General features: G+C 48.9%; 1 long non-coding RNA gene across 1 annotated transcript; it reads left to right on the top strand.

Annotated features, from left to right (window-relative positions):
• The first annotated feature begins 2,646 nt into the window (after window positions 1–2,646).
• LOC135974007 (uncharacterized) lies at window positions 2,647–10,316 on the top strand. The gene is made up of 3 exons (XR_010591121.1): window positions 2,647–2,768; window positions 3,356–3,471; window positions 10,198–10,316. It is a non-coding gene; the product is annotated as an uncharacterized LOC135974007 (long non-coding RNA).
• Window positions 10,317–27,000: the final 16,684 nt, after the last annotated feature.

Below are 27,000 nucleotides of genomic sequence, written 5' to 3'. Positions count from 1 at the left end.
TCTTGCTTGCCAATCTGGTAGGCTTCACATGTTCAAACATTGATTTGGTCAGAACAATTCTGATTGGTGTACTCTTGCTTTTTCAATGAAAAGTAAGCATCTAGATTCTGGCATTTCTGTGGGCTCTTCTCAGTGCAATATGCAACGAGATCTTGAGAAGTCATGTCCCACTCACCAGGATCGTTGGAGAAGGATATTTTTGTATTACTATCACTGGGAAAGTCTTCAGAGGAGTGGGGTGAGAATGCAGCTAGAGAAATCCACAGGAGGCTACTCCTTTTCATCAGGTGCAGGCTCAGCGGGTTCACTTGGGCTGATATTCACCTGGACTTCTTCACCACCAGACTTAGTAGAAGGAAAAAATGTTAGAGAATGAGTACCTTTCAGCACTACATCTTGCCTTTGCCATCTTTCTTTGGCCTCCTTCGGTTTCTGCCATCCTCCTTTCTTCGACATGGTTTCTGTTGTCCAGTGTAGGCCTTCTGTGTACAAAGTTCAATATTGCTTGGGCCCACAAATGTTTACTTAGCCCACAAAGACAAAATCACAATCACCATAAATTGAATTCACTATCTTGATGGATTAATTTGTACAAACAAATATCTGAGACAAAGAATTTCCGATGGCCTCACTACCGTCACTCAGCTGTTACTTCAATATGGAATGGAGGGCATATAGTAGGACCTAAATATAGGAGGGCCTAAAGTAAGGCCTAAAAATAGGAGGGCCTAAGGCTATAGCCTTATTAGCCTATAGGTTAATCCAGCCCTGTGTACAGGCCCCCTTTCAATCGGACTTTCCGGTTGAAAACCGGACACCTGGCAACCCTAGCAGCAGCTTGCTTGTAGGAAGAGGCAACTTCCCACAGACACACTCAGCCCTACAGTACCTTACTCTCACCCTCCCTGTTCTGTTCTCATGTGCATCCCTGCAACCTTGGTCAGCTCCATGGGGAGTGGCTAGGTATAGGGGAGACTAGAATTAGGTACAACAGGAGTTTGGGGCTTGTGCAATGATTTGATGAAAGTTGGCCCCAATTCCAGCCCTTGGGGTAGCTGTATCAGAACAACCCTCACAATATAGACAGGCTAAGCTGTTCTTTGAAATCAATGGGAGTTAGGCATCTCATTCCCTTTGAGGATCTGGGCCCAAGGGACTTGTCCCAGGTCCCACAGCGAGTCAGTGGCAGAGACAGGACCAGAACCCAGGACTCCTATTCCCACTTCCCTCTGCTCTGAGTGCTGAATGCCACATCCCCTGTGAACCTGGGCTGACAGCAGTGGCAGGGGGAAAGCTATTAAAAACGTAAATATGCATGGGAAAGTCTCTCCATCTGTAGGTGGGTTGGGCCTTTAAGGGAGTTGGGCTTAGTTATCCTCCTCCCAGAAGAGGGGTTTTGGCTTGGGCAGGTGGTTGGGTCAGGTGACTGAGCATCACGTGACAATAGCCCCAAGGCAGGGCTTTCCATAAGACCTACAGGAAACAGCTGTAATGGAGCAGCGAGAAGGCCTGGGAAATAGCTAGAAAAGGCTGAGGGGAAGAGTGTCTGGAGTGGGGCCACTGGAGCTCTCCTGCCTGGGGGAAACAGCTTGAGAGAGAGAGCCAGCACCTATAGCCCTGATACAAGAGTAACTGGGAAGCCCTGAGGAAGGAATCAAATGTGCTTATAGAACCCTGAGCTGAAGGTGAGGAGTTGAAAGACTTCATTTGCTTGGACGTCTTGTTCACTCCCAGAAGCAGTGGGTAGACTTCATGACGTGGCTGGAAGCACTGGAACTGTTGCAGCAAAGAATGGGAGACTAAAGTGCTTACTTCTGGCTAAGAGGAAACTGAGGCACAGAGCAGCCGGTACTAAGATGATTTTTGTCCTGTTCTTAGGGTGACCAGATGTCCCGATTCTATAGGGACAGTCCTGATATTTGGGGCTTTTTCTTATATAGGCTCCTATTACCCCCCCACCCTCTGTCCCGATTTTTCACACTTGCAGTCTGGTCACCCTACCTGTTCTACCTAAGGCACCTAGCACACTTGGGGTGTTACCACAAAGTAAGTAATTGCTCTGATCTATGTGAACTGCTTCCTATGAATATAATTCCTTCTCTGCCAGGACATGCCCCAGTCACCCACTCTCTGCTCCATTACAGTTTCTAAACAAACAGATGGGGAGATGCTGGCTGGGGAGATGCTTTAGTCCCTCTCTCCATTCAGCCACAGGATGATTTAGCACTTGGAGCCACTGGTGTCAGTGCTCAGATAGAGAGATGGGGAAGTGTTTACATTCTGCTTCTGTCTTGCTCCAGTTAGCAGGCATGTTAAAAGCACTCAGATTCCTTTCACTCACAACAGAATTGTTCCTTCTTCCCCCACTCCTCTCCCATGAGCCCCTGCAGCTTTCTGATATCACCCAGTCCCTTGAGGCACCTGAATCCTTTTTTCCTGGCCTTGCTGTGCTCCCTGAATTGGGGCCATTGTCAACAACTCCTCTTTCTGTTTTTTACCACCCTATACATCTGTCCCCACCTTCAACAGCAACCCCCTTCTCCCATTTCTATCCTTCACAGGAGGCAGCAAACAGGGCTGCTAACAGGGGAGTTTGAGTGGGAGTTTGCAGGGGGAGGTGGAAGGGGAGGCAGGAGGGCGCGGTGTGTTGTGTGCTCTGTGTCCCCAGGTGCTGTGGGCAGAGACTGCAGCAGCCATGAGCCAAGCAGCAGCAAACGGACTGCAGATGGCTGCATGTGGAAGCTGTGATATGTATATAGTCCTAGCAGGTGAGCCGGTACAGAGGTATGTTTGCATGAAGTGCCGCCTTATAGAGTTACTGGAAGAAAAGATTAAGGGGTTGCAGATGCAGGTAGATACCCTGGTGGAGTTTAGACGGGGGTTTGAGCAGCTGATGGAGGACAGGCAAGGAGGGGCAGAAGGGGAATGCTCAGGGGTGCAGGTGGAAGCAGAGGTAGAGGACAGCGAGGGGGGATTGTTAGGGGGAGAACAAGGTCAGTGGAAGCATGTGACCGTGAGAAGCAGGCCAAGGAAAAGGAGGGCTAGTGAGGGGGAAATAGAACTCAGGAACAGGTTTGGGTGTTTGGATAGCGAGGTGGGGGGGGCTGCAAGTGGTGACTGAAGGTGGGAGGGTGAGGAAGAAGAGAAGAGCAGCTAGTCCAATAGAGAGAGGGGAGGAGTTGATGGAGACAGCACCAAATCTGGGCCCCCAGAGGATTCAGGAAGGCACAAGGGGGAGTATAAGGGAAGATAGGAACAGACACAGTTTAGGACTAGAGGGATCAGAGACTAGATTAGTAGATCGCACTGTTGCCAGGCGACGGCAGATGTATGTGATTGGGGACTCTTTACTTAGGAGATTAGACAGGCCTGTGACCAGGGCGGACCCAGAAAACAGAAGGGTGTGCTGTCTACTGGGCGCAAAGATACGCGATGTGGACCTGCGGTTGAAAAGGATACTAAAAGGAGCAGGTAAGAACCCCTTGATAATCCTTCATGTAGGAACGAATGACACGGCTAGGTTCTCGTTAGAGAGAATCAAGGGAGATTATGCCAGGCTGGGTAAGACGCTCAAGGAGATAGAGGCTCAGATTATCTTTAGTGGGATTCTGCCTGTTCCTAGAGAAGGGCAGCAAAGGGCTGATAGGATTGTGAGAATAAATAGTTGGCTAAGGGTACATCTACACTACAGCGGGGAGTCGATTTAAGATACGCAAATTCAGCTACGTGAATAGCGTAGCTGAATTTGACGTATTGCAGCCGACTTACCCCGTTGTGAGGACGGCGGCAAAATCTACTTCTGCCGCTTTTTGTCGGTGGCGCTTACTACCACCTCCGCTGGTGGAGTTAGAGCGCCGATTCGGGGATCGATTGTCGCGTCCCGATGGGACGCGATAAATCGATCCCCGAGAGGTCGATTTCTACCCGCCGATTCAGGCGGGTAGTATAGACCAGGCCTAAGAGAGTGGTGCTATAAGGAGGGCTTTGGAATGTATGGCCACTGGGAGGCTTTCAGGGACAGACAGCTGTTCTCACGGGATGGACTTCACCTGAGTAGAGAAGGAAATAGACTTCTGGGAGGGAGACTGGCTCATCTCATCAAAAGAGCTTTAAACTAGGAAGTTGGGGGAGACGGTTGGGAGATGTACAGTTAATCTCCACGCCAGATTCCAACATTGAAAAGGCGAGTGATGAGATAAGAGGAAATATAGCTAGGGGGATGAGAAGGAGAGGGGGGATGAACAGAAAGAGGTCTGTAACAAATTGCTATATTAATGGGAGACAGGCTAAGAGGCATACATTAGGATGTTTATAAAACCAATGCGAGAAGCCTAGGTAACAAAATGGAGGAATTAGAGCTCCTGGTCCGAGAATTGAAACCGGATATCGTAGGAATAACTGAAACGTGGTGGAACGGCAGTCACGACTGGAATACGGGTATGGAAGAGTATGCGCTGTTTAGGAACGACCGGAACAAAGGTAAAGGTGGGGGGGTGGCATTGTATGTCAATAATGAGATAAGCTGTAAAGAAATAATAGTTGATGGAATAGATAAGACGGAGTCCGTCTGGGCAATACTCACACTGGGTAAAAGAACTACTAGAGCCTCTCCAGGGATAGTGCTTGGGGTGTGCTATAGACCGCTGGGATCAACCCAGGATATGGATAAAGAACTATTTAATGTGTTTAGGGAAGTAAATACTAATAGGAACTGTGTAATTATGGGGGACTTTAACTTCCCAGATATAGATTGGGGAACAAATGCTAGTAGCAATAATAGGGCTCAGATGTTCCTAGATGTGCTTGCTGATCAATTCCTTCATCAAGTGGTAGCTGAACCGACGAGGGGGGAGGCCATTTTGGATTTGGTTTTGGTGAGTAGTGAGGACCTCGTCGAGGAAGTGGTTGTAGGGGACAACTTAGGGTCCAGTGATCATGAGCTAATTCAGTTTAAACTAAATGGAAGGAGTAACAGAATTAAGTCAAAGACTAGGGTTTATAATTTTAGAAAGGCTAATTTTAACAAATTAAGAGGACTGGTAAGGGAAGTGGATTGGGCAAACATATTAATGGATCTAAAGGCAGAAGAAGCCTGGGATTATTTTAAATTAAAGCTGCATGAACTGTCGGAGGCCTGTATCCCAAAAAAGGGAAAAAGGTTAGTAAGCAAGAGATTTAGACCGAGCTGGATGAGTGACCGTCTCAAAGGGGCGATTAGGAAAAAACAGAAAGTGTACAAAGAGTGGGAGAGGGGAGGGATCAGTAAGGAAACTTACCTTAGTGAGGTCAGAGCATGTAGGGATAGAGTGAGAAAGGCCAAAAGCCATGTAGAGTTGGACCTTGCGAGGGGAATTAAAAGCAATAATAAGAGGTTTTACAGCCATATAAATAGGAAGAAAGCAAAGAAAGAAGAAGTGGGACCGCTGAAGACTATAGCTGGAGAGGAGATTAAGGATAATCTAGGCATGGCACAATATCTAAACGAATATTTTGCATCGGTGTTCAATTAGGCCAATGAAGGGATTAGGAATATTAGCAGCGTGACAGAGGGGGATACGGGAGGGGGGATTACCGTATCCGAGGTAGAAACCAAACTTGAACACCTTAATGGGACTAAGTCGGGTGGACCGGATGATCTTCATCCGAGAATATTGAAGGAATTGGCGCGAGACATAGCAGGCCCCTTAGCGATAATTTTTAATGAATCTGTAAACTCGGGGGTTGTTCCATTAGACTGGAGAATAGCTAATGTGGTTCCTATTTTCAAGAGAGGGAAAAAAAGTGACCCGGGTAACTACAGGTCTGTTAGTTTAACATCTGTAGTGTGCAAGGTCCTGGAGAAAATTCTGAAGGAGAAAGTAGTTGAGGGCCTTGAGGTCAATGGCAATTGCGACAAATTACAACATGGTTTTACCAAAGGCAGATCGTGCCAAACCAATCTGATCTCCTTCTTCGAGAAAGTAACGGACTTATTAGATAAGGAAAATGCGGTGGACCTAATATACCTTGATTTCAGTAAAGCGTTTGATACTGTACCGCACGAGGAATTACTGGTTAAACTGGAAAAGATGGGGATCGATATGAAAATCCAGAGGTGGATAAGGAACTGGTTAATGGGGAGACTGCAGCGGGTCGTATTGAAGGGTGAACTGTCAGGTTGGAGGGAGGTCACCAGTGGAGTTCCTCAAGGTTCGGTTTTGGGACCCATTTTATTTAATCTATTTATTACTGACCTCGGAACCGATTGTAGGAGTGGGCTGATAAAGTTTGCGGATGACACAAAGCTGGGAGGTGTTGCCAATTCGGAGGAGGATAGGGATATTCTGCAGGGAGACTTGAATGACCTTCTGAATTGGAGTATCAGAAATAGGATGAAATTTAATAGTGAAAAGTGTAAGGTGATGCATTTAGGGATGACTAACAACAATTTTAGTTACAAGCTGGGGACGCACCGGTTAGAAGTAACGGAGGAGGAGAAAGACCTCGGGGTCCTTGTAGACCGCAGGATGACTATGAGTCGACAATGTGACGTGGCGGTGAAAAAAGCCAATGCGGTCTTGGGATACATTAGGCGAGGTATATCTAGTAGGGATAAAGAAGTGCTGCTTCCATTGTACAAGGCGCTGGTGAGACCTCATTTGGAGTACTGTGTGCAGTTCTGGTCTCCCATGTTTAAAAAAGATGAACTCAAACTGGAACGGGTACAGAGAATGGCCACTAGGATGATCAGAGGAATGGAAAACCTGTCGTATGAAAGGAGACTAGAGGAGCTCGGGTTGTTTAGCCTGACCAAACGAAGGCTGAGGGGGGATATGATTGCTCTCTTTAAATATATCAGAGGGATAAATACCAGGGAGGGAGAGAAATTATTCCAGCTCAGTACTAATTTGGACACGAGAACGAATGGATATAAACTGGCTGTGGGGAAGTTTAGGCTTGAAATTAGACGAAGGTTTCTGACCGTCAGAGGGGTGAAATATTGGAACAGCCTTCCGAGGGAAACGGTGGGGGCGGAGGACCTGTCTGGTTTTAAGATTAAGCTAGATAAGTTTATGGAGGGAATGGTTTAATGGGATAACATGATTTTAGTCAAAGGAACAGCGTGCCATGGCGGGTAAATAGTATAATGGCTAATGAGGGTCAGGCTGGAGAATCTTGCCTACGTGCTCGGGGTTTTACTGATCGCCATATTTGGGGTCGGGAAGGAATTTTCCTCCAGGGTAGATTGGCAGAGGCCCTGGAGGTTTTTCGCCTTCCTCCGCAGCATGGGGCAGGGATCACCAGCAGGAGGATTCTCTGCTAATTGAAGTCTCTAAGCCACAGGATTTGGGGACTTCAACCGCAGAGTCAAGGGAAAGGGTAGGGACGGCTTTGTGGCCTGCATCATGCGGGAGGTCAGACCAGATGATCATAATGGTCCCTTCTGACCTTAAAGTCTATGAGTCTATTTGCTCAGCAGAGTGGCTGTAAAAGAGGGCTTCTTTCAGTTCCCTACACCAATAGCTGACTGTCTTTCCTCCTTCTCTTAGCATGGACACTGCTCTGTTATGGCTCATAAAATGAGTTCTTGCTGCTGCTGAAGGCGCCTTACAGCACCATGTTCTCAGTAAGCTCTTTGCCGCCTTTGAGGCTTTAGCATTCTGTGGCACTGCTGTACCAAGGCATCACTGGCCCATGGCTTATCTCTCTAGCCATTCCTTCCTCATTTCTGGAGGTGGTTCGTCCAAGACGCCACCCAGAGTCCCATTGACTTTGCTGCTTCTCTTATGGAATGAAACAGGGATGAAAGTAGGAGCGTTTTAATAGAAATTGCTCAATAAACCTGTGGGATATTTAAAATATTACATCCTTTCTCTCTAGGCTTTTGACCCTTGTACAGAAAAGGTATAATTCTCTACTAAATTCTCTAGAGGGAACTGAAAGACCTTTAGAAAGGTGATCGTTTTCTGTTAGATTCTGTAGGACTCTTCTAGAAAGGTTGGCTCTCTGCTCTTTTCTTTTATCTACTTCTGCCTCCATCACCTCTGAGCACCTGTAGCTGCCACTCAAGCCAATGGGATCTGAAGATCAGGCCTGAATATGGATTAGGGCGTGGATCTCTGAAGGTATTTAGGCTTCTATTCCCATTGATTTCAATGGAAGGTAGAAGTCTAAACACCTTTGAGCATCTGGGCCTTGGAGCCTTGCTTTGGGCACCCCATCAGGAAGTCTTGGCCTCCATTTTTCTCCTGCCACCAGAAGCAGAATGAACTGCCCAAGGCTGACACTCTGGCGGAGCTTCAGACAGTGGGAAAGGGAAGCTCATTGGGCTTCAGTAAAGCATAGCCTAACCCCAGTGCTTCACCTCCCCCAGTTGCCATGGTGAGGCATTGTGCAAGCCAAACAAGTTTCCCTTGGGATGGACCTAGGTGAAGTGGCCTAAACTGGCCAGCCACATACAGCTGTGGCCTCAATGCCCAGCAGTTGTCAAGTGGGCTCAGGCATACCTGGGCTCCAGTGTCTTGCCAAACATAGCTGTGGCCTGTGGGAGGGGATGAGAGAAAAGAGGGAGGGGAGATGGAGTGTGACTACTTAGTGCTAATTGGACAGGGGAGGAAATCTTCATCAAAATGCTTGTGTTAAAACCCAGCAGCTATTTCCCAGGTCACTTCCCCAGGGGATTTGCTGGCCGCTTTTTGGAGGATGAGCTGTGTCAGTCAAGGGCTAAATGGAGGGCCAAAGCCTGGGATCTTGCTCGGGCAAAGCTCGCAGGACCAAGCCCTGAAATCCCCTGTTTGGTTTTCACCCAGACCTTATTCAGACAAACGAAAGCCCTCCAGCCAGCTCCTCAGCTGATGGAAATCAGTGCTTCAGTGGAGCTCTGCCATTTATCCTAGCAGAGGGTAAAAAGGGGAGGTTAGAACCTCAGGAATGTGGCATCTAGTTCCACTCCTGGCATTGCTGGGACACACCCATTCTTCAGCCCAGCTCCACTCGGTCATTCAGACTCTTTGGGGAGTGATAGCCCATCACCGCATCTTGAGCTACTCCCCTTGTGCCACCTGTCCGCGCCTAGTGCAAGTGTAACCCACACACCTCCTGGGTGTGCTATTCTGTCCCAATTAGTGGCACTGAGACCACTTAGAGAAAGAGAGAGAGATAAAATGAGTCTGCTCTACAGCCTTAACCAAGCCAGTTGGCTTTTAGCTCATGCAGTAGAGCAGGGGTCTCAAACTCAAATGACCACGAGGGCCACATGAGGACTAGTACATTGGCCCGAGGGCCGCATTTACTGACACCTCCCCCCCCGCCGCCCTCAGCCCCGCCCCCACTCCACCCCTTCCATGAGCCCCGCCTCTTCCCACCCCTTCCCTTCCCCCATTCCAACCCCTTCCCTGAAATCCCCACCCCAACTCTGCCCCCTCCCTGCCCCCAGGGAGTGCAGGAGGGGTGTGGCGGGGGCTCAGGGCAGGGAGTTGGGGTGCAGGAGGAGTGCAGGGTGCAGCAGGGGGTCGGGGTGTAGGAGGGGTATGGGGTGCGACAGGGGGTCGGGGTGTGGCAGGGGTCTCAGGGCAGGGGGTTCGGCTGCAGGAAGGGTTCAGGGGGTGGGCTCTGGCCCAATGCGCACCGGGAGCAGGGCAGCTCCCTGCCTGCCTAACCTGCCCCCACACCGGGAAGCCGATGGAATCTGGGGAAGGAGAGGCTCAGGGGTGTGTGTGGCTGTTGCTTCAGGCACTGCCCCCAGCAGCTCCCATTGGCCGCGGTTCCCCGTTCCCGGCCAATGGGAGCTGCTGGGGGGCGGAGCCTGAAGCAACATCAACACACACACCACTGTGCCTCTCTTCCCCCAGGTTCCATCTGCTTCCCGGAGCGGCGTGGGGGCAGGGCAGGCAGGCATGGAGCCTGCCCTGCCCCCAGTGCGCGTCGGGCCGGAGCCGCTCTAGGTAAACACTGGGGGGAGGGCGGGGGGGCCGCGAGGAGTTTGCGGGCCGCAGAAAATAACCCCGCGGGCCGCATGCAGCCCCCGGGCTGTGTGTTTGAGACCCCTGCAGTAGAGGTTCACACACTAAGCTCCAGAGGCCCCAGGTTCAATTCCGCCCACCAACGACCAGGGTCTATCAGCGTTATACAAGCAGCGGGCTTTGCCTGAGTAAAGTGCGCTATAGGTGGCAGCCTATGGCTCCATGACTTATTTGCTTTCACCCATTTGTTTTCCAGCTCATGGGTCTGCATTCCGAATCCTGGCTGCATAGCGCACTCTGAAATGCTTTACTAAAGACGATGGATGCCATCGTACAAATAGGCCTGGCAGGCACGCTCCGCAGACTGGATGGAAGGTAGTGACTTTTCTCCTTCAAGGGAGGGGTGTTTATAACTCTTCCCATGTGACAGAAAGCCAGTGAGAGGAGGGAGGCTAGTAGCATTACATTGTCTGAATGGAGCTGATCTTAACCAAGGAGAAGGATCTGTCACCACTGGGCTCCTTTGTTTTAAGAAATATACCCTAAGATCTTGCCCTGAAGCTCCAGAATGGCCCTAGCTCCTCCTGTGCATTCCCTAGTCAGGTTGTATTGAGCTCTCGTAAAGCTTTGCTAAGTGCCCTGGGTCTTCAGTGACCTACTGGTATTGCCAACCTGGGTGCTCAGAGATCTGGTGAAGCAACTCAGACCTCCTTGATACCAGTTCCTACTCCACTAGCACTGTATTTCACAGAGCTGCATGCTCACATACATGGCTGTGTGTGCATGCCTGTCTGTGGTGAGTCCGCTGTGCATACAGTATGGGTGAGGGAAGGAAAGTTCTATAGACAAAAGCAACCAGAACTAACCCTGTTGAGCTCTAATAGGAGACTGTGCAGTGATGAGCTAGTTATACATGACGAAAAGCGTGGGTGGGGAAGAAATGACAAGAGCCAAGGCTAGCTCTGTTCATCATACATGATAAAGAACTCATGTCACAAGCTGCCTCTGTCTAGGGAGACGTAACCATTAGCTGGGGGGAGGGGGTTACCCCCAACTTCATTAACATTTGGAATAACTTCCTTAATGATCTTCTGGGAGCTGGTACTGATTCTGAATTGGATATTTATGGAATAACCATGTCTCTGGTATAGCAAATGAATAAGTAGACAATTCATTCCTGTGGACCTTTGCTTCTTTCTGTCTTCAGTGCCCATGAGTGTGTGCGTTTGTCTCTGTGGATGCATGCCTCTATGGCTGACCAGAGAGGAAGGTGGGCCCACTGGTTAGGGCACTAGCCTAGTGCTTGGGAGAACTGGGTTCAAACCCCTGCTTTGCCACAAGACTTGACCTTGGGCAAGTCACTTAGTCTCTGTTAGCCTCAGTTCCCATCTGTACAATAGAGATACTAGCCCTGTCTTCTCTCACAGGGTGGTGTGAGGATAGGTCACCAAAACGTGGGAGGAGCTCCGATCCCATGGTGCTGGGAGGGGGGCATTGAAGTACAATAGATAGAACCTGTGTGTGCATGTAGCTGTCTGCATATATGGAAGTTTGTGGTACATGTCTGTCTGTTTATATATGTGGTCATGCATGGCTATGAATATTCATGTCCCTGATTATGTCTGATCCTCTAAGAAAAGGCTGAATATGATGCCAGTTGCTGGGCTAACTGCCTTGGAATCCTAGAAAAATCCCTATATCTATCACTGTACTATCTAGGGCATGGTGTACAACATGAACATCTTCAGCATTTGCAGCAAGATCTCTGGAGAAATTCTTCTTTTGTCTGGTACTGGGCATGTTTCTTGACCTCTGGCAGTTATAAATCAGGGCAGCAGGTGAGGGAGATCGTTGAAATGTTCCTCCAAAACAACATGCTGAGCTAAAGAAGCAAGTGGGCTAAAGGGAGTTGTGATGGGTTGTCACCCTTGGGGTGCTGTTGGAACCGCTGTGCCCCTTAACCATTCAGCTGGGCTGGCCTCTCTCACACTGCTCTGCTGGTGACTCAGCCAGCCTCTCCAGGACCTGTTATCACCCAACACGACAGCAGGTGGCACCACACACCCAAATGAGTTACCTGAGTGCTTTATCTACGCCACTCATAGACAAACAGGAGGCCTGCAACCAACTTCCCAGCTCCCCAGCCTTGCACCCTTACTGGAGTATAAACCCAGAATTATGCCATCTTGCATTGCCCAGGGATCTGTATGGTGCAAGCTCGTTAATTAATTTGCTCCCCTCTCGATGTGGGGAAGATATGCAACAAGTCTGTGTTAACCAAGCTGAGATTTTCCCATATATGTCACTCAAACACACTGATTAAGATAAAACAAGTTTATTAACTACAGAAAGATAGATTTTAAGTGTAAGTGATAGCAAACAGATCAAATCCTAGGTTACCTAGGAAATAAACAAAAACGCTAACTGAGCCTTAAATCCACTAGATAGGATTTAAGTATCAAAGGGGTAGCTGTGTTAGTCTGGATCTGTAAAAGCAGCAAAGAGTCCTGTGGCACCTTATAGACTAACAGACGTATTGGAGCATGAGCTTTCTTGGGTGAATACCCACTTTGTCGGATGCATGTCAGATAGGATTTGAATTAGCAATATCTCACCCTGACTGATGATACAAGCAGGTTTACAGATTCTTGAGGCACAAGCTGCATCTGCTTTGCAGCTTGGGTCTCCCTCCCCCGTTCCAAGTCCTTTGTCTTTCAGAGGTTCTTTCAGGTGTTGAATTGTAGAGGAGTGAATACAAATCATGATGTCTCTCCCCACCTTATATAATCTCTCCATATGGTGGGAACGCTTTGTTTCAAGCTAAGTTCCCAGCCCAGTTTGTGGAAGAATAGGTGTACCAAAATGGAGTTTAGTATCATGTGGTCTGGTCACATGCCCTTGCATGTTTTGCTGAGTCCATAGGCTGTCTGGAGTGTTCTCAGGAAAGCTTACCAGGTGCGGGATAAGCTTCTCCCAAGGCCTATTATTTTTCTTAATGGCCCATTACATTGAATAGGCCCTTCACAATCAGCTGTCTAGACTAGAAGCATCTTGCCTAGTGGATATCACCCAAATGTAACCACATTTGAAATACAGTCCATATTCATAACTCCAGATACAAAAATGATACATACACACAAATAGGATGATAGTATTCAGCAAATCATAACTTTTCCACTGACACATCACATGACACATTCTGTACAAGGTCCATCATAATTATGTCATAATTACATTATAATCATGCCACTATGTTGAATATGGGGTGCAGAATGTCACAGGTGTCACCCAAATCCTCCTGGATTCTGATCTCTGCTTCTTCACAACAGAGAGAGAGGATGAAAAATTTGAACAGAGGAGGAGTTAGTTTGCATAGTCAGTGCAGTCTACTGTCTGATTGAGAAGGACAGCATATTGTGTTGAGCCAGATCTGCAGCTGTTGTAAATCTGCCTAGCTCCACTCAGGACAATGGATTTACATCAGCTGAGGATCTGACCCTTTCTCTAGTGTTTTATGTGGGATTTTGTAAAAGGCTTCCCCAGAGTGATAGAAATGATGGAAGAGAGTCTCTCGCGGTCATAGAATCATAGAATATTAGGGTTGGTTGAGACCTCAGGAGGTCATCTAGTCCAACCCCCTGCTCAAAGCAGGACCAACACCAACGAAATCATCCCAGCCAAGGCTTTTTCAAGCCGGGCCTTAAAAACCTCTAAGGATGGAAATTCCACCACCTCCCTAGGTAACCCATTCCAGAGTTTCACCACCCTCCTAGTGAAATAGTGTTTCCTAATATCAACCTAGACCTCCCCCACTGCAACTTGAGACCATTGCTTCTTGTTCTGGCATCTGCCACCACTGAGAACAGCCTAGCTCCATCCTCTTTGGAACCTCCCCTTCAGGTAGTTGAAGGCTGCTATCAAAACCCCACTCACTCTTCTCTTCTGCAGACTAAATGACCCCAGTTCCCTCAGCCTCTCCTCTTAAGTCATATGCCCCAGCCGCCTAATCATTTTCGTTGCTTTCCGCTGGACTCTCTCCAATTTGTCCACATCCCTTCTGTAGTGGAGGGACCAAAACTGGATGCAATACTCCAGATATGGCCTCACCAGTGTCAAATAGAGGGGAATAATCACTTCCCTCGATCTGCTGTCTCTTTAAAGGATGTCTGAAATTGTTCTAGCAATCAACTTAGTGCGGGTGCAGAGTGTCAGACTGATGACAGTGGGGACTGAAGTTCTCTGCCCACCTCCAGAATAAGAAATGCCAATTGTCCCCCATTGGCTTTTGCCAATGGGCCTCAAATCAGCTGCAGGTCAATGGGATCACTTCAATGGGATCAATTTTGTATCCATGGCCCCATTCAGTCATTGACCTCTCTGATGAGGCTGCCAACTGCATGTGGAAACTTGCCCATTAGAAACTGGGCTGAGACTCACCAGCTCATTCCACCAAGGCCAATGAACAGCCACCAGATACATGACTTCTGTTCCCTGCTGACTTGGGCTGAATTCCAACCAGTGTCCTAGTGATGAAAGGCTCTATATTGTGTTATCCGCCCGCAACGCCGTCTGATCCCCACAATCTGTAGCATGTAAACCCCTCCAGCTTCGACGGGTCTGCTTCCTAGAATGCTTAGGTTACATCCGTATTGGGTATGTACCTGTGTCCTCGTTCATGTGCATGTGGGTTCATTTTGGGGTTTGCTCTCTATCAAGGTGACATGTTTAATTCTGGCAAATGGTATGTTCTAGCACGGCTTCTCCTCAGGACAGCAGGAGGTTCCTACACGGGCTAGTGGAAATTTAGCCAAATGAATCAGTTTGGTTACCCCAAGGAGAAGTACAAGAATGTTATTGGGCACCTGTTTCTAGCCTCTGGGATAAGTAGAAAATTGCCACAAGCAATCTACTGGAGATGTAGGCTCAGTGCGCCCTCTAGTGACCAGAGACAGGAGCACAGATACCGCTCTCTTCTTGTGGCTATCAGATCCTGTGTAAGCTATACAAAGAGTCACCTCCAGTCAAGGAAGGCATGCTGGCTAGGCAAGATGAAGGGTTCATCTGCCTTCGGAGGATGAGGGTCCTGCTTTGTGACTCAGCCTCATGAGTGTTCGAAATGTCCATACAGCAAAGCCTGCTCCCAGATGGGAGAGACTGCTGAGTCTTGCTGTTCAGAGCTTGGACTCCAACCTGGATCTGAACATCCCCAAAATGTTCCGGGGTGGAGGGCCTTGAGTGGGGCCCATCACTAGTTAAACCATCTCTGGCATCTGGTTTGCAGCTGGCAGGTCCAAGAGAATCAATGCAGGATTTCTCCACTGAGCCACTGAGCCCACAAAAGCTTATGCCCAGATAAATTTGTTAGTCTCTAAGGTACCACAAGGACTCTTCGTTGTTTTTGCTGGTACAGACTAACACGGCTACCACTCTGAAACCTGTGTGAAGTCTGTTCTTAGAATAATGCAACAGCAACTGTTTCTAAATACCTGATGGATCCAATTCTGCCACCTCTGCTCATGCCAAGTAATACCTTACTCCTTGAGTAGCCCTGTTGATTTCAGTGGGAGTGCTTAGGGGTAGGACACTGCTCAGTCTGAGGAAGGGTGGCAGAATCTGGCCCTTTGTAATAAATTAGGTGCCCAGAACCTTATAGACCAATCAGGAGGTTGTTGCCCCACCTGACAATCAAGGTCTAACCATCAGAGGAATAAAGTTCTGGAACAGCCTTCCAAGGGGAGCAGTGAGGGCAAAAGACATATCTGGCTTCCATACTAAGCTTGATATGTTTATGGAGGGGATGGTATGATGGGATAGCCTAATTTTGGCAATTAACTGATCTTTGACTATTAGCGGTAAATATGCCCAATGGCCTGTGATGGGGTGTTAGATGGGGTGGGATCTGAGTTACTACAGAGAATTCTTTCCTGGGTGTCTGGCTGGTGAATCTTGCCCACATGCTCAGGGTTTAGCTGATCACCATATTTGGGGTCGGGAAGGAATTTTCCTCCAGGGCAGACTGGCAGAGGCCCTGGTGGTTTTTCACCTTCCTCTGCAGCATGGGGCACGGGTCACCTGCTGGAGGATTCTCTGCACCTTGAAGTCTTTAAACCACAATTTGAGGACTTCAATAGCTCAGTCATAGGTTAGGGGTTTGATACAGGAGTGGGTGGGTGAGATTCTGTGGCCTGCATTGTGCAGGAGGTCAGACTAGACGATCATAATGGTCCCTTCTGACCTTAAAGTCTATGATTCTACATGCATGGCACGTGGGCTGCTGGCTGCATTTGGAGGAGGATATGAGAATCTCGCTGAAGTAATTTCCATAAGGCTTGGTGAGAGCATGTGTTTTGAGGAGGGCTTGGGCAGGCTAAAACTGACACTGTTTGAGTACAGAGCCAGAGCAGTGATGTGAAGGTGAGACAAGGGAGGGATACAAAGGAAATGCTGGGGTCATCCGGGGCCTATCTTCATAGCCTAGCCTCAGTCACGTGACATAGGTCACCCCCAACACACAGCAGTGGTCAGTGGCTCCTGTTAAAGGGGTGGGGGGGAGGTGAGAGGCAGGGAGCAAGAGATAGGCCCAATCCAAACACCCCTAAACTGTGGGCAAGTTCAGAATGGAATTTCACAGCTGCCCTTAGGAGCCAGATTGTCAAACAAACTCAGCAGCCAGCTGCCCCCCTGTGATCCAATAATCCAGCTATTTCACTGAGCTGCCAGGGCAGTGGAGCACTCAGCAACCCCAGTGGGGCTGCATTTTCCAAAGGGCTCAGCAACCCACCACTTGTGATGTGCTGAACCAAACCCCTTGCTTTGGGGGTGTTTGGTGGCTCTCTGGTTTGAAACTAGGGCTGTCATTGCAATATTAGCTGTGGATTATCGGTCCCGGGAGAGCTGCCATCTTTCCCAGAAACTTAGTATTCCCTTCAGAAGGCTCTTTCCTGCAGATCTCCCACATGCTGTTCTCATGCCTTTTATTCCAGGCAGTGGAGTAGGCGAGCAGAGCTCTAGGTTAATAGACTGAATTTCTTTGCACCCCTATATCTTACTGGCTGAATGTGTTCTGATGTGACTGCTTTTGAGTAAACAATATTGTGCCTACCGTTGCAGTAAGAGCTGGGCTAGAGAACTTGGACCAACATCGCAACATCAAACACAGATCTAAAAACCTTGAGTGCAAACCTGCTTGTCACCCTGTGTCCTTGGACAGTGGCCCTGTACACATTAGCTAACTGACTCTCACAACAGCTCAGCAAGAGAAGTAGTGCTCTCCATGTGTACCTATAAACACTGCACTGTCTCTGCACCTACAAATCCCACAACACCGCCCCCCATCCTGTACAGGGCAGGGCTTTTTTATAGCTATAAACCATATTAGGAGAGGCTGTCTGTACCCCTACAAACCCTGGAACCTCCCATCCCACACCAGGAGGGACTATCTCTGCACATCTAACAAACAGTAGTCTTATGGTCCACGAGTATGGAAGGGGCTGGGGTCAGAATCATGGGGCTGGCTTTGCTCATGCCAAAATGCCCAAAGCCAGAAAGGAATGAGAATATAATCCCGTAACAGTGTAGCCAAAACCTTATCTCTATTTCCCACCACTGTCACTTACAGCGGGAAGTTATCTAACCAGCAAGGAGCTACAACTGGCCAGCAAACCTGGCATCTTCCCCCGTGTCCGGTGGAACAGGGACAGCTCTGATGCAGGCTGTTGACAAGCACTGCCACTAGAACTGGGTTGGAAACGGTTTTCCTACCCTGTGGGGATTCTCAAAATTTCAAAACTTGTGTCCCAAATTGAAATGAAAAGTCAATCTTGAAAATGTTCGTGAACTAAAAATCTGCAAATGTTTCAGACTCAGGTCAGTTGCTTCAATTCAACTTTTTAAAAAAGTAAAAGATTTTTTTGACCATCAGTTAACTCAGATTTCAAAACAAAAAGTTCCTTTTAAGCGAAAAATGGAACTTTTCCTTTTGTTGATTTCAAAACTTTTTTTCCCAAAAACTTTTCAAAATCGAAAATTCATTGACACCAACCCTGTCTCAGAAAAAGTTGTAGTTTTCACAAATGTGCATTTTCTGATGAAAAACGTTCAGTCAAAAAATTCTCAACCAGCCCAAATCCACCAGCTTTCACTGAGCCCTTAATTACATTGATTATCCAGGCAAACTGATAGCAAATATTGAATTAATGTCCAGTTGCAGAATGCTGATCTGGAGGGTTAGGAAATGGGATGCTAACTGAATTCTCCTTAGTATTAATTATTTTGTGTTAGCAAGTTGAATCATGGATCAAGACCTCATTGAGCTAGGTGCTGTACAAACACAGAACAAAAAGACAGGCCCTGCCCCAAAGATCTTCCAGGAGTCTTTATATTTTCACCTGTGCAAGTCAAATCCAGAGACAGTGTCAGCAGGAATAACTCCATTGATTTAAATGGCACCCTTATGCCAGGGCTGTATTTGGCCCTGTTCTGGCAGGAATGGTGACTAGTAACCAGGGGCGGCTTTATGTATTTTACGACCCCCAAGCACGGCAGTCAGGCAGCCTTCAGCGGCATGCCTGCGGGAGATCCGCCGGTCCCGCGCCTTCGGCATACCCGCCGCCAAATTGCCGCCGAGACCGTGGGACCGGCAGACCTCCCGCAGGCATGCCGCCGAAGGCTGCCTGACTGCTGTGCTTGGGGTCGCAAAATACATAGAGCCGCCCCTGGTTACTAGTCACCATTCCTTCTTACGGTGACCGGCAGGCTGCCCCCCGCGGCTTGCCGCCCCAGGCATGCACTCGATGCGCTGGTGCCTGGAGCCGCCCCTGCTAGTAACTGCCTGATGTAGAGGAAGATGAGTTGCGAGAACAGAAGGTACACCTCTACCTCAATATAACGCTGTCCTCGGGAGCCAAAAAATCTTACCGCGTTATAGGTGAAACCGCGTTATATTGAACTTGCTTTGATCCACTGGAGTGCGCAGCCCCGCCCCCCCGGAGCACTGCTTTACCGCGTTATATCTGAATTCATGTTATATCGGGTCACATTATATCGAGGTAGCGGTGTACCAAGTATCAGGAGGTAGCCGTGTTAGTCTGTATCCACAAAAACAATGAGGAGTTCGGTGGCACCTTAAAGACTAACAAATTTATTTGGGCATAAACTTTTAGATGGTTAAGTTGCATCTGAAGTAGTCGGTTTTTTGCCCCTGAAAGCTTATGCCCAAATAAATCTGTTAGTCTTTAAGGTGCCATCCAAGGGTTCATCCAAGCTCATTCTACCTCTGAGTCTCTGGCCTGTGGCCACAGTTTGCCTTTCAGATTGGCTGGCATCAGAATGCAAGAAGCACTCTAGTATAGTCCTGGAGTTTGGGCCCATCATCGCTTCTCCACCAGAATCCTGCCCACAGCTTATCAGTGAGAGGAAGGACGGGCTGGTGACCAGAAAAGCCCTAGGCTGGGTTCAATCCCCTGTTCTGCCTAGACTCCCTGTCTGACCTTGGATGAGACATCTCTTGGTCTCAGTTTCTCATCTGGGAAATGGGGATAGGCCTCCTTCCTTTGTCTTACAGCATGTGAGCTTTCTGGGGCAGGGATGTGGTGTGTGTATGTGGCGTAGCACAATGGAGCCCACATCTCAGCTGGGGCCTACAGACACTACTGGGATAATAATGTATGATGGGGAGGGGGAGCCTTTTAATCAACTAATGTGTGTGATATTGATCTTCCCTTTTCACCCACAATCCTCATCAGAGATTGGTGCCAAGGGGCCTGTGACTCTTTAGCAAAACTCAGTTTTTACACTAGATAGCCAGTCAGGAAAACCCTTCCTCTGTTGTTTCAGAAGGCGTTTCTGTCACATCCATCTTTTCACCCATTCTGTATGTCTGTCTATTCAATCCTTCTCTCCATGCCATCTGTCTGCCCATCTAATCTATCACTCATAATCACATTTGCAATATACTCATCCTCATGGTGTCTGGGCACCACAGCACTTCTGTGATATAGGCTTTGTTCCTAGGAAAGAGGCCTATAAAAGTATCACATCAGCATTGCACCGTTCCAGGGAAAATGATTTTGAAACTAGGTGCCATCACCTGACCAAAACCCACATGAAAGGATGAAGGTCCTGATCCTGCATTGAAATCTGCATGCATGCAGCCCTGCACCCAAGAGATCATGGGGCTTTGCATGGGGAAAGGGCAGACTCTGCACTCATGTGGAGCTCATTGCAGGATTTGGGTAAAGTATTGGATAAAGCAAACGAAAGTCACAGTAAGTGACTCCTCAGGAAGGCTGCTCCGGCCACAGTGTGAAGGCAAAATAGCGAGTGTGAGGGAATTAGGGCATCTCGCAAGAGACGTCCAAGAGGCTGGCCTGGTGGCAAGTGCATTGAGCTGTCTGTAGGAGAAGCAGGATTTCTGCTTAGGTTGGCAAAGCCTGTGGATGCTGGGGAAGCAGCATGTTGATTGCTAGTCATTCGTGCTGCGGAGGCTTGGGAAAGTACCATCCAGCCCTTCTAGGCCAGAGGGAAAACTGGTACATGGGGGATGTAGGTGGGGCAATTATTTGAAAAGAAACTCAAAGCTGGATAATTTTGCTTTTCCTTGTGAATTCCTGATCAGCCACATTTTCACCACTTGTTCATGCTGCCAGAGGCTGGCATTTGACAATAATCAGGAGGACATTTCCTTGAGAAAGTATTTTCCCAGTGAAACTGACATGATTTCCCAGCCACATCTGTGGGGGGGAAAATGGGGCCCCTCCATTTCAGAGGGATGGAAAAGTGTGTCATGTGCTTGTCACAAGAATTCTACATACCGAGCTAGCTTTGATCTAGCTCAAGTACCAATAGCAGTGAACTTATGGCAGCATGGGCAGCAATTGCTCAAGTGCATACCCAGGGTCCTGGGTGGCTTAGATTTTTAAAGATATTTAGGGACCTAAAGATGCAGATGGGTGTGTAGTGAGGTTTTCAAAGTGCCTAGGCTGCTTTACATATCCTGGAGGTCTCCCCTTGGTCCCTAAAAAGAAAATATTTGCTCCAATATTCACTCTGCCCCCATTCCCATTGAAAGCAGCAGGAACATGGTTGGGTAGCTTTGGGATTATGGATTTCTGGATCTGGCTGTGGATTCCTTTTCTTGGAGTGCTTCACAAACTGGATTCTGTTCTTTCATAGAACTACGTTCAGGAATAGACATTGCCTGTGGATCTCGACCCCTTCAACAGTTCGGGGTGCTGAGATCAGAGGTTTCAATTTGGGCCCAGCTCTGGTCTCTGCATTTTAAAGCTTATTTAAATGGTGATTATTTTTATTACTATTATTAGAGCCACCTTTGTGCAGATGACAAAAGCTTCTCTGATACAAAGAGGGATTTTTGAACACAAGGCAAGTGGATCTCTAGGATACCAGGGCTAAATATAAACAGAGTGCCTGCCTGCCATCTCAACAGCCCCCAGGTGCAGCATAGATTAACTTGTCAGGTCTATTTCATTGACAACTGAGAGCTAAAAACAACTCCTACAACAAGTGTTCACAGTGAATTTATGAGCAAGGCATCTTATTAGCCCGGTCAGAATTACCTTTGTATGTGCCAGGGATAGAAGATTAACTTCTTAAATTAAACAAGCATGGTCTTGCGGTTAAGGCACTGGGTCTGGGATTCTGGGTTATAATCCTGTCTCTGCCACATGCTCGCTGTGTGACCTTGGAAGTGGCACTCCATCCTTCTGTGCTTCAGTTTCCTATCTATAAAGTGGGGATACTGTAATAATCTTTCCTTTGTCTATTTAAATTTGAAACCTTCAGGGTAGGGACTGTCTCTTACTATATGTATATACAGTGCCCAGGACAGAGGGTGCCTGATCTTGGTTGGAGCATTTAGGTGCTATCACAATAATTACAGTTCTGCCTACTAGCTGAACTACAGCTTCCATTCCTCTTGGAGTGGCTCCCTCAACCCCCCATCAAAGCTCTGCTGCCGTATGGGACTACACCTAGCCAGCATGGATTGGACATTGGTGAGGGGTTGTTCTAGAGAGGTGTGGGGTACTGTGGACTCTGCTGCTACAGGGACACTGTAGTGGGACGGATTGGCCGCCCACAGACTTGGAGGAGGAGGAGCGCCTCAATGAACCCTGGTGGGTGGAGCCACGCCACACTCAACCCTTCTGTTGGAAGTTAGTGGGCAGGATCAGAAGTACAAAAGGTGGGCCGGAGAACTCAGCTGGAAGGCAGCTGCCGGAGGAGCCAGACCCCTCCTGTAAGTTCCCGAGCTGGGAAACTGCTGCAGACCCCAAGGGAGCCAAGGACTGGCCAGGACCGCCAGGGCCATTTACAGACCCGAGCATGGAGGAGCTGCAAGCACTGACAGAGGCCTTCTTCCCAGATGACCAGGACGACCCTCTACATCTACAGAGACAGGTACACCCTGAGCGGGAGTTAGGAAGTGGCCCAGGGGTAGCCGACCCCTGTCTGGCTGCAACGCTGACAGCGAGTGACTCAGCATGTTCCGGTCAGGAGCCTAGCTAACCTAGTGACAGACCACTCTGCCACTACTAGGGCCCTGGGCTGTGAATTCCCCCCTGCTACCCCAATCTATGGGTGGCAGTTTCTCACTCTCTTAGGCAAGAAGCCTGCACTTGTCGGCCCTCCGCCAGAGCTAGGAGGCCCAACTGTTTGCTGCTCAGCCTGAATACAGACCTGAGCCAGAGACTCTTTGCTGCCCCGCCCGACCAGGGGACTCTGTAACTGTGTGTGTTGTTCAGCCCTTAATGCCGGTCCAAGCTCATGTCTCCCATTGCCCTGCTGATTCCCCATGTCAGGCAACCCCCAAAGACGTACTGGGGCGGATTGGCCGCCCACAGACCCATAGGAGGAGGAGCTTCTCCTCCTCTCCTTCCCCCACCCCCCTCAGGATTACACTTGGTGGAGAATGCAGGCATCGGCCAGACCCTGGTGCCCTGACCTCATCCGGCCCCGTCTGGGGCTGTGGAGAATCCCCCTCACTCCCTCAGTGCCCATAAGGCTCTCCAAGATGGGACCCGAGGATGACCCATAGGCATTCCTTGTCACCTTTGAGCAGGTTGCCCTAGTGGCAAGGTGACCCCAGGAGCAGTGGGCCACTCTCCTGGCCCCCAACTTGACCAGGACAGTGCAGATTGCCTATCGGGGGCTTCATCTGGAGGAGGCGCGAGACTATGGGCAGGTGAAGTCGCCCGTCTTCTATGCCCTCAGCATCATGCCAGAGACCTTCCGTCGGCAGTTCCGGATGACGACCTACCTGCCAGGCGCCCGGCTCCATGTCGTAGCCCAGGCAATTAAAGACCTCTGCTAGTGATGGCGTCTTCCAGAGCGACGCTCAACGAGCGAACTTGCCGAACAGGTCACCCTAAAGCAGTTCATCGAGGTGCTCCCACCCCACGGTAGGGCTTGGGTACTCTGCCACTGCCTGATAACCTTGAGTGCCCCTTGATGGAAGACTTCCTGACCGCAGAGACCCCCATCAGTCCAGGAACTTGGGCCATGGGCCCCGCACCCAGCTGACGGGTCTCCGGGTTGGCACGGGGCCCGAACCCAAGACCAGATGCCAATTTGGCATCCGCAACCCTGACAGCCAGCCCCAGGACGTTCGTCAGCAATCCAGACCTGTGTTTCACGGAAACCCAGAGCACCCCAGCAAGGCGGGCTGGGACTCTCACCGAAGCCCTCCCCGAGAGATGCCACCTCAGCCAGGACGTCCAGAAGTGGGACCCTGCTTCTCCTGCAGCCGTTTTGGGCATTTACAACGGGAATGTGCCGAGATGGACTGCAGCTTTGGCCAGGTCTGTACTGGAGAGTCCCTTGCCCGCAAGCAGTCCACCCCGAAGCTAACAACGCTTGTGGGGATGGGGCCGAGACAAGTCGTGGCCCTCCTGGACTCAGGGTGCGGGCAAACCCTCATCTATCAGGGGATCGTCCCCACCCTAGAGTGGTGGTGGTGGTGGGGAGATCAGACTCCAGTGTCCATGGGGATGAGCTTGTAGCAGATTGCCTCTATTGGGTAGAGTGGGATCCACAAACCCAGGAGGTTCGGACCCAGCTGGTCGTTCCCCGGTGTCATCGGAAAGGCATTTTGAAGCTCGCGCACGACATCCCTGCGGACGGCTATTTGGGACAAGAAAAGACCCTGGCCCGCGTCCTATCCCACTTCTACTGGCAGGGAGTCAATCACAAGATAAAAGACTATTGCTGCTCATGCCCCAAATGCCAGTGGGCCGCCCGCCCAGGGGTGCCGAAAGTGCCCTTGGTCCCCTTGTCCCTAGTAGGTGGTTCCCTTCGAGTGAGTCGCAATGGACCTGGTGGGATCCCTCCCAAAGATCAAGGCCAGGTCTGGAATATCCTCATCCTAATGGACTATGCAACCCGCTTCCCCAAAGCCATCCCACTGAGAAACGCCAGTGCCCGCACCATCGCAGCCAAACTGGTGCAGGTATTGCCCGCGTGGGGCTTCCCCGGGAAATCCTGACCGATCAAGGGACTAATTTCATTTCCCAGCTGCTCTGTCAGGTGTGTGCCCTCTTGGGCATTAAGAAGCTGTAGATATCAGTGTATCATCTGGAGATGGACGGGCTCATCAAGCGCCTCAACAGGACTTTGAAGGTATGTTGAGGAAGTTCCCTTCACAAGAATTGCAGTAGTGGGACCAATTGCTCCCACCATTGCTGCTAGCCATCTGTGAAGTACCCCAGTTGTCCACCAAGTTCTCTCCCTTCGAACTCCTGTATGGTCGACGACCCCACAGGAATACTGGATCTGATGAGAGAGGTCTGGGAGCACACCCCTTCAGCTTCACAGGGGCTTCTCCAATATGTGTTGCAATTGCAGGACCAACTCACTTGGGCAAGGGCCCTTGCACAGGAGAATCTCTAGGCGGCACAGGGGACCCAGGAGCCGTGTTATAACCAGGGGACCCGAGACTGAACCTTCAAGCCCGGCAACCGAGAACTCCTCCTCCTCCCCTCTGAGGAGTCAAAACTGCTTGCCCCATAACAGGGCCCTTATGATGTAGTCTGGCGAGTGGGGCTGGTCATGTACGAAGTCCACCAACCAGACTGAAAAAGAAAAAAGCAGATTTATCACATAAACCTTCTGAAGCCTTGGCATGCATGGGATGGACTGCTAGTTACCCCTCACGCTCCCGAGCTGGACTTAGGTCCCTGATATCTCCCCGGAACAACAGAAACCGGCTCGGTGCCTGCTGGACGCCTTTCATACAACCTTTACCGCCCGCCCAGGCCAGACTAGCATCATCCAGCACACCATTAAGACGAACCCCAGGAAGGTGGTTCTGGAAACCACTCGCCCGCTCCCATGACAGATACGGGAAATTGTTGAAAGGGAAGTCCAACCTGCAAGCCAGCACAAGAGAGATCAAGATTATCTGTGGGGTGTTCCTAATTTCTACTTGCTCTGGGAGTTGCAGGGTGAAGCTTTGCTAGCCCAGGATGTGGTAGAATAGGATCCTACTGAGTGCACTTGCCTAAGACAATTGCTCTACATTCACTATCACATATGGCAAAGTCCTGAAGTCCTCACGCAGGCAAAACTTCCCTTGATTTCAGTAAGAGTTTGCCTGAGTACAGGGGAGTAAAAGCTGAGTAGCAACCTCAGCATCTGGCCCCTTGACTTGGATGGGAGTTTTGCCTGAGTAAAGAATTCCAGGATTAGACCCTTGGTGAAATGAGAACCACCTATTTCCCCAATGTAATATTCCACAGACTATCAAATTAATGTTTCATACCTGGATAAGAACAGCTCTTTGGAGATGAATAGCTGTATAATGTGGATGTGTTTCAACTCCTGCTGGAAGACTTTAGGTTCATGTTAGCAGGTGGTTGAGATGAGAGATTAAAAAACCCTCAACAATCAATATTCATTCATAATCTGAAAGGAAAACAATATTTCTTCTCAAAAATATTAACAGCACGGACATGATGAATCTTTGAATTATATTCAGATTGGGGAAGAATCCAGCCTTCTTAAAGACATTGCAATTCCTTGGACTCTGATGCGTGGACACGTATGGATTCTGACTAGCCATGATCCTGTGTCTAGGGTGCTAGACTGGGACCTGGGTTCAGTTCCTGGCTGTCTCACCGACCTGCTGGGTGATGTTGGGCAAGTCACTTCACCTCTCTGTGTCTGTTTCCCCTCCTGCCCTTTGTTTAGATTGTAAACTCTTTGGGGGCAGGCACTGTCTATATGTTTATACAGCACCTAGGACATGGGGCCCTGATCTCAGCTGAGGCCTCTAGATGCTATATAATAATTAGAATAATAATGGGGTGAGGCAGTCCCTTAAGTAGCTTGGCCCGGTGTGTTTAGAAGATTAGGTTCCAATTCTTGAACATAACTTGATATTTTCTAGGAAGTCAGTGTAAGGAGCAGAGCATCAAACTAAGGTGCTCTAGTCTACACAATGCCCTGCAGTGCCAGGCCCACCAGCCATGTGGAATGGTTGGAGAAGGGACCTAGAAAGCCTGTGAATCTTGCAGTGTTTTCTCCATGCTCCAGCAGAAAGGCTGTTTAGTTTCACTGAAGACATCTGCATGAACATTGTTGCTAGGGCTGTCTATTAATCACAGTTAACTCACGCGGTTAACTCAAAAAAATTAATCACGATTAATCGCGCTGTTAAACAATAGAATAACAATTGAAATTTATTAAATATTTTGGATGTTTTTCTACATTTTCAAATATATTGATTTCAATTACAACACAGAGTACAAAGTGGACAGTGCTCACTTTATATTATTTTTTATTAAAATATTTGCACTATAAAAAGATAAACAAAAGAAACGGTATTTTTCAGTTCACCTCATACATGTACTGTAGTGCAATCTCTTTATCATGAACGTGCAACTTATAAATGTAGTTTTTTTTGTTACATAACTGCACTCAAAAACAACAGTGTAAAACTTTAGAGCCTACAAGTCCACTCAGTCCTCCTTCTTGTTCAGCGAATTGCTAAGAGAAACAAGTTGGTTTACATTTACGGGAGGTAATGCTGCCCACTTAATTACAA

Source organism: Chrysemys picta, chromosome 10 (assembly GCF_011386835.1).
Source record: "Chrysemys picta bellii isolate R12L10 chromosome 10, ASM1138683v2, whole genome shotgun sequence".
Classification (NCBI taxonomy): Eukaryota; Metazoa; Chordata; order Testudines; family Emydidae; genus Chrysemys; species Chrysemys picta.
This window is presented reverse-complemented; position numbering and strand designations above follow the sequence as displayed.